Source organism: Apium graveolens, chromosome 3, assembly GCF_009905375.1.
Source record: "Apium graveolens cultivar Ventura chromosome 3, ASM990537v1, whole genome shotgun sequence".
NCBI lineage: Eukaryota > Viridiplantae > Streptophyta > Magnoliopsida > Apiales > Apiaceae > Apium > Apium graveolens.
This window is the reverse complement of record NC_133649.1, coordinates 185,536,107-185,544,370: the sequence shown is the minus strand read 5'-3', so window position 1 is coordinate 185,544,370 and position 8,264 is coordinate 185,536,107. Positions and strand designations below refer to the sequence as shown.

General features: G+C 35.9%; 1 non-coding gene across 1 annotated transcript; it reads left to right on the top strand.

Moving 5' to 3' along the window:
- Window positions 1–479: 479 nt before the first annotated feature.
- LOC141715811 (small nucleolar RNA R71) lies at window positions 480–586 on the top strand. The gene has a single exon (XR_012572560.1). It is a non-coding gene; the product is annotated as a small nucleolar RNA R71 (small nucleolar RNA).
- The last annotated feature ends 7,678 nt before the right edge of the window (window positions 587–8,264 follow it).

Sequence of the window (8,264 nt, the reverse complement as noted above, 5' to 3'; positions counted from 1 at the left end):
GCTGATATGTTGGCTGAATAGCATTCTGATTATTCCCCCAGCTGAAATTTGGATGATTTCTGTTGTTAGGATGATAGGTCGCTGGCACAGGCTGCTGTTATCGCTGATAATTATTCACATACTGAACAAATTCGTTGACAAGAGAACACTGATCCGTAGCATGAGAACCTGCACAAAGCTCACAAACCATAGCTATTTGATTAACTCCATACGTAGCCAAAGAATCAACCTTCATTGATAGCGCTTGGAGCTGGGCTGTAATAGCGGTGGCTGCATCAACTTCCAGAATACCTGCTACCTTGCCTGACGTCATCCTCTGAGTTGAGTTTTGATGCTCATTTGCAGCCATCATCTCGATAAGATTATACGCCTCAGTATAGCTTTTAGCCCATAAGGCGCCTCCAGCTGCTGCATCGAGCATGGGCCGAGATTGGGCCCCTAAACCATTATAAAAACCAGTGATTACCATCCAATCCGGCATTCCATGATGTGGACATTTTCTCAACATTTCCTTGTAGCGTTCCCAAGCCTCGCACATAGATTCTGTAGGTTGTTGCGCAAACTGAGTAAGAGCACTCCTCATAGCAGCAGTCTTTGCCATTGGATAAAACTTCACCAGAAACTTTTGCGCAAGATCTTGCCACGTAGTGATGGACCCAGCTGGTTCAGAATGTAACCAGTCTTTAGCCTTATCCCTCAGTGAGAATGGGAAAAGCCTCAACTTGATAGCCTCATCAGTCACGCCATTATACTTAAAAGTGCTGCAGATCTCGACAAAATTCCTTATGTGCATGTTGGGGTCTTCAGTTGTCGCTCCTCCAAAAGAAACAGAATTCTGCACCATCTGAATAGTGCCCGACTTGATTTCAAAGGTGTTAGCTTGAATAGCCGGATGAAGGATGCTTGACTGAATGTCATCAATTTTAGGCCGAGAAAAATCCATAAGAGCTGGATCAGCTTGAACAATACGATCTCCCATGTTTACTGGTTCTTTCTGCTCAGTTCCTGAATCCGAATCCTCAAAATCTAACTTCTCCGGAGTATCAAGAACTTCGTCTTTCTCCTCAGCTGTATCTAAGGTCCTTTTGCGAGCACGAGAACGAGTTTGCATAAACGCTTGCTAAAGTACCTGAAACACAACCGAAAAGAGTAATTAACTACTACGTCCTAATCACTGAGTCCTAATGACCAATGATGGTAAGTACATAAACTAAACAAATACGCCGAGTCCCCGGCAGCGGCGCCAAAAACTTGTTAGGGCGAAAACATGCACTAATATTCACGCAAGTATACGCGTTCGCAAGTAATATAGAATACTTTCTAGTTCGTTCCTTCAGAGACTCAGACTAAGTTATTGTCTAATTAAACTCACTCACCAATGTATGATTACTTCTCAATGTTAAGATAATAACACTTAAAATTGTTGATTAAATATTAACTATAATTAACTACTTAATTAACCACTTAACTAACACTTCAATTTATCAATAATAAAACACTCATGAGATCACAACTTCATTATTACTTCCTTCTATAGCCATTGTTATTACCTTTAGCATGTGACAGTGATGATATTAATCGAATAACACGAAACTGATAAAAGCCAACTTTCATTATACTAATACCATTCTACCAAGCATCCACAATTAAGATAGAAGTTGAATAGTCATCAATTATGTTGAGTTCCTATATGTCTACAGAAATTGACAACACAACGATTTAAGCACAAGTTATTCCTTTTGATTACATAGGGCAAATAAAACTGTTAGAATTACCCACTACTCATGCACAACGTACATGAACCTATGCTAGCATGGCAAGTTCTAAATCTCAAGATCCACCGTCGCTTCACAAGAGATTAACACCCTATCTTATATGTTCGCGACGCACATAAGACGAATACGCAGAACCAATACTAGATATCATGCAATCATCACACACTAAAGTATTAAACAATTAACTAAAGAATTCCATAATAAATCCGTTGCAACCCCATGATCACGATTAGCCCATAATAGAACTTATCGCCATCATGGGTTCATATAAAATCATGATAAACAACACAAGAAAATAATAACTAAACTAATTATATTAAAACAGAGTACGTCACACGAGTAAATAAGTCAAAGCAAGAAAACTAGCATCCAACGTTACAACGAAACAAGAATCACAAGAATATATGCTTCCTCCTTCGTTGCGGTGTGCTAAATCGGTCTTCTTCCTTATCTCCTTCGCTTCTTATGCAAAACACAATCTAAAACACAATCTCCTTCTTATATCTCCATGAAAACGTCTCAAATCTACTTATATAATAGTCCCATAAAACTCAGATTACATAGAAGTTGGAAGCCAAACAGAAGTAGAAGTCTAAAATAATTCAGCTTTTTCCCCGACCCTGCGCGGCCACTCAGCATTTCTGCGTGGGCGCGCAAGGCTGCTGCGCGGCCGCTCAGCATTGTTGCGCGGGCGCGCAGGACCCTACTGGAAAAATTCCAGGTTTGCTCCGTTTCTTCGCCGTAATCTGCCCGTTCTTTTCCTCTCTCAATGGTGAACACATGCCAAGGCTTATTCTTGATGATTCCTCCTCCGAAATGAAACTAATACCCTGAAATGCATAAACACTAGAAAAACGCATCAAATACACAAAATACTTGATTTCAAGACACCAATTTAAGCCATTTTAAGACGTTCTAAGTGGTATAAAATGCCACTTATCAGATGTCGCTGAACTGAAGACTGAAATTGATCAAGTCAACAAGGATGTCACTGAGAGGTTGGATGCTAAGTTTCCCAACACCACAATGCTAGACATCAATAGCCAATTAAGGAAAAATTATGATCTAGCAAGCAAGGTAGTTTCCTTAGACAAAAGGCTTAAAACCCTGGAAACTTCAATTACTCAAATCCATCTATATCAAGCCCAATAAACTCAGCTACTTTAGAAGCTGGTGGCTGCACAGACTTCTTCCTCTACTCAACTTGATGCTAACCAAAAGGGGGAGAAAGACTCAATTGTTCCAGATAGCTAAGGGGAGTCAACAAGTGAGGGGGAGAAAGTGCTTAACATTCAAGTCAATAAAGTAATTGTGTCAGCAATTGCTTTCCCTAAGCCACCAGTCTTGGACAGCATTGATCTAATCAAGATAGCAGCTGCTAAGTTGGAATCAAATGAGAAATATAAAAAGCTTGATGTTGCAGCAGTTGAGCAAGAGCTAGATGTAAAATGGAGGAAGTTTGATGAAGACATCAAGAACAAATTTGGTCCAATTGAGAAGCAAGGCAAGGTCTTTTCTCACTTCTGCAAATTGAGACAAATTTCAGCTAATGAAATGAGCCTAGGGAACATGGGAAGGGGTCAACACTCATCAATCAAGTCTCCAAAGGCCAGTGTAATTTTTTAACCAAAAAGGAATTATCCAAAGAATTCAGACAAAAATCCACTGGACCTATCTTATGAAACCCCTAGGCCGGATGAAAAGAAGCTGATTGCAAGGTCTATTGCCTTATCCAAAAATCCCAGAGATATAGTGTCAAAGAACAGAATTACAAAGATCTACAAGAATGGTAAACTAATCTGTGTAGTGGCTGGACATTCATAATTTACAAAGGCTAAGAAAGAGGAAAAGGTGATGCTCAAACAACAACAAAAGCAAGCTGCTTTAGATGTCAAGAACCAAGCTAAGAAGCCTCCAATCACAGAAGCTGTATTGCCAACTGAGACATCTAAGAATCTGGATGGGAAAGAAAGAAGAACCAAAGAAGATAAAGAGAAAGTTTAGATACAAGATCCATACAAAGAGGAAGATAGATTTTGATGAAGACGAGGAAGATTACATGCCAACCCAATCTACAATCACAAGCCAATCAATCATACCTACTGTGAAGGAGGCTGAGTTCAAGGTTGATTACAACATCACCTTTCATGGTGATCTTGTTGTTCCAAAGGATGAGCCGATAGATTGGGACAACTTCCCTCTTCCTGATCTAAACCTTCCCATCTTTGCCAAACAAAGGAAGACAAAAGAAAGAGTAGTCAAAACAGTCAAGCCTGTCAAGCTTAAATCCAAACAAGTGGCTAAACCTAAACCTATTGTCAACAAAGGAGATCAACTCTTCATATGTGACATAAAAGAATTTTCAAACATAAATCTCTATCTGGATGAGCTTGAAGAAGTCAGATCTATTGATGCCTACAAGCACCTTCTAGAGAGACTAATCTTCAGGTACAAGGGTTGTAAAGAGATTACATGGCCACTTCACAGAATTCTTAATGAAGGCTATTCAGCTTTAGTGATTGTCTTCTCCTAAATCAAGAAAAACTTTGGATTCAACATAGTTGCCAAGAAAATGGTACTAAACAAGATTGAGGAAATAGGAAATAGCTGGAGAGGACCAAATGCACTCCCAAGAGTATTGACTATTCCCTTCAATGGAGATAGGGTGCATTTGAGGCCATATTGGGTTATGGAGTTCAAGGATGAAAAGAACATTAGAAGATTCTTCAGACTGAAAGCTCAGCTAAAGATTGCAAGCAATGAAACTCTAAAAGAAATGCAAGAAAAGCTGGATCTAATAAATAATGAAGAATCAGAATTTTTCAGACATCTCCAATACCAGATTCAAGAGAATGATGTGAAGTTGGGAAAGAAGTCAAAGCAATCAAGGAAATGATCTTAATTTTCTCAGTCTAGAGGAGCACCTTGAAAATGATCTGTAAGACTCTCTACAAATTTCTCTTTGTGAGAATCATCAATAAACTGCAGAACTTGTAAATTTTATCTACTTCATTTCATTTTGTATTCATAGAGTGTTTTGTTATCATCAAGTTTCTCTTAATTTATGGCTACAGTTCTAGTAGACATAAATTGGGGGAGATTGTTAGGAATTTGTTATGTACATGATGATAACTTGAACAAAACCCTAAGTAGATTTTATTTAAGTGAATTTGTAGCTTTCAACAGATGATCATTTCAACATCCGTTGAAAGAGTAGCTTATATACAGTAAGATTAGTAGCACAATTCTGCATACTTAAATGGCTTAGTGAACTAGGTATTATAGAATGTTTAAGTCATGTTGACTACTCGATTGATATACAAGATAGGATGGTGAAATGTAAATATTAGATGCCTTGTAATCTTGTATAAATGAAATAGAGTTAACTGCCAAAAATATAGTCTCAACGGATGATTCACAAAGGTTCAACGGATGATCAACATAAGTCTCGACGGATGATCAGCCAGAGTTTCAACGGATGATCAAACAGATTTCCAACAGATGATCAATCTAAGTTCCAACGGATGTTCAAATTCAAAAGAGTAGTTGCTAGTGACTTGACAGTCACATGCGTTGGTTGTATGCAAATGGAATGTGGCAGCCTGTTTGAAAGATTTAGAGAACAAAGAAGCATTTCCATTTCCATGCTAAATATATGATATTCAAAGATGCTTGAAAGAAAAGTGTAGCAGGATGATGTTAGACTAGATACAGTTTCTCTTATTATCTTATATTTTATCATATAATTTGGTGATATATAAACCAAGGGTAGCAAGTTGAATTGTATCGAAGAAAGTAAGCAATTACCTGAGAAATAGACAAGGCAAAATCTGTAAAGAATTTCTCAGTTGTAAGCAGCTGTGAACAATTTTATTACACAGAGTTCTCAACTTAATATATATCTCAGGTGGAAAAGTTCAATCCACTAGAAAGTTTTTAAATACTTGTATTTGATTACTTTGTGATTTGATTTCTTTACTACTTTCATTCCGCACCATTGCTAAATCAAACACGGTTACATATTTATAGTAGAACAGTTCAAAAAATTAAAAAGAAGCCTAAATTACATTCAACCCCCCTTCTATAATTCTTGTTTAGATTGTTTGGGAATAACAAAAATAATTAATCAATTTAAATAAATCATAAATAAATAATAACTAAATCATAAATAAATAAAATTTTGGATTTTTGGAAAATATTTAAAATAATTCAGTTTTATTTATAAAATAAATCAATTAATTAATTAGATTAATTAATCAATTTATTTAATAATGAAACTGATTTTTGAAATTAAAAATAATAAAAATAAAAAGAATATTCAAAAACAAGTTTTGAATTCAGGATTTGGGATAAAATAGATTAAAACTGGGTCTTTAACTGGGTCAGGATGAATAACCGGGTCAGGATGAACTCATCGGAGAATTTCCAGATTCCGATGGTTCTCCCGAGGTCCGACGACCCTAATCGACTCATACAGGTACCATTTGTACTCCAACTTAATGGGTTTTCATTCAGTTTCACACGAGCAACACATTCATGTCATCACCATCGACAGATAACCCCTGGTTTATCTTCTCCGGCCAAAATCACAATCGATGCTGGTGACTTTGGCTGAAATCCGGAGAACTCGATTTGGTGCACAAAATCGATACTGTTTAGTCCTAATTTTTTGGGGTTTTCGTTCCAAATCTCTTCAAGAACACAACCACACCATCCTCTAATCCTAATAACCCCTAAAGTCGATTCTCCGGCCAAACTCAATCATTTTCCGGTCAATCATCGTTTTGCTTCATTTGTACACAAAATCACGATTTTAATATGCCAAAATAAAGCTAGTAATCTATATAATAAACCCCCTAGCAGCAAACTAACCCCAGCTTCTTCTAAATAAAAAAAAACCTTAAACAAAAAAAATCACATAAACCCAAGAAATCAAATTCAACTATCCAACTATAGTTTGATGATATAAATGATATAAATCGACTGTAAAAAACCATATGAAGCTATTCAATCAATCAATTTCATCAGATAACCCTAGAATCAAAAACCCCTAATTCAGTGAAGAACCCTAGAATCACAAATCAAAAATCCATAAATCAAAACATGAAATTGATCACATAATCATGTAGAACAGTTCAAATCCTTCAATTTGAGTTCTTACATGATAGTATTTGGATTTCAGAAGCTTGCCAAATCACAGTTTGATTCTCAGATTGTCAAGAACCTTCTGATTTTTAATGATTTTTAAAATTAATTAATAAAAATTAGGCTATTTATAATTACAAAATAATACCCCTAATTAATATTTAGGCCCTAATTATATCCCTTAAAAAAATTAATTAGCCCTTAATTAATAATTTATGGGGAATAAATTTTAAATTTTTAATTTCATATAAATATAAAATATATGCCAAAATTTCCCAAAATTTTTTGAATAATTCAAAAATGCAAAGATATAAAATATTTGAAAGTCCTATGATTTTATAAAAATAAAAATATGATTTTTCTGGGATTTTGAGCACCCATAGGGGCCTGGAAAAATCATTTTTCACGAAACGAGATATTTTCTAAATTAACCGGATGTTCGAAAAATCAATATGGTATACCCCATATTAAGCAAAATAAGGCCAATTATTTATATGAAATATCAGGTATTAAAACAAAGCCTGGGTCGTATAACTTTTGATATAAAAGCATTTAACACGTAATAAAATACCCAAAAAATATCCCGAACTACACGAAACACATACAACATATAACATCTATTATTTTATGATTAGTTACACTTAATAATATAATAAAGCACATAATACTCATTTATTATGATGTTAAACATAAATAATTTCTCAACTGTTACATCCTTCTCCCCTTTAAAGGATTCTGCCTTCAGAACCTCGCTACGAAAATAAGTGGGGATACTTTTCTAACATCTCACTTTCAAGTTCCCAGGTTGACTCTTCAACCATTGGATTTCTCCATAAGACTCGTACTAATGGTACTGACTTATTCCTTAACATTCTCTCCTGCCGATCTAGAATTCTTATCGGTTGCTTAACATATGACAAATCAACTTAAATCTCTATCGGTGTGTATTATATCACATGTCTTCAATCCGGATTATACCTCTTAAGCATTGATACATGGAATACATTATGAATATGCTGCATATGGGGTGGTAAGGCTTACTCATATGCAACATTTCCTACTCTCTTCAATATCTCAAACGGACCCATGTAACGCGGTTTAAGTTTGCCTTCTTGCCTAATCTGGTCAATCCCTTCCGCGGTGATATCTTCAATAACACAGGTTATCCCATATTATATTCCATATCCTTTCTGGCTTGGTCCACATATTTCCGTTGATGATTCTGTGCTGCTTGCAGTCGCTTCTGAATAAGTTCCACTTTTTCTTTAGTTTGTTGGATCAGTTCTGGACCTAGAATCTTCTGTTCACCAACTTTATCCCAACATACCGGAGATCTACATTTTC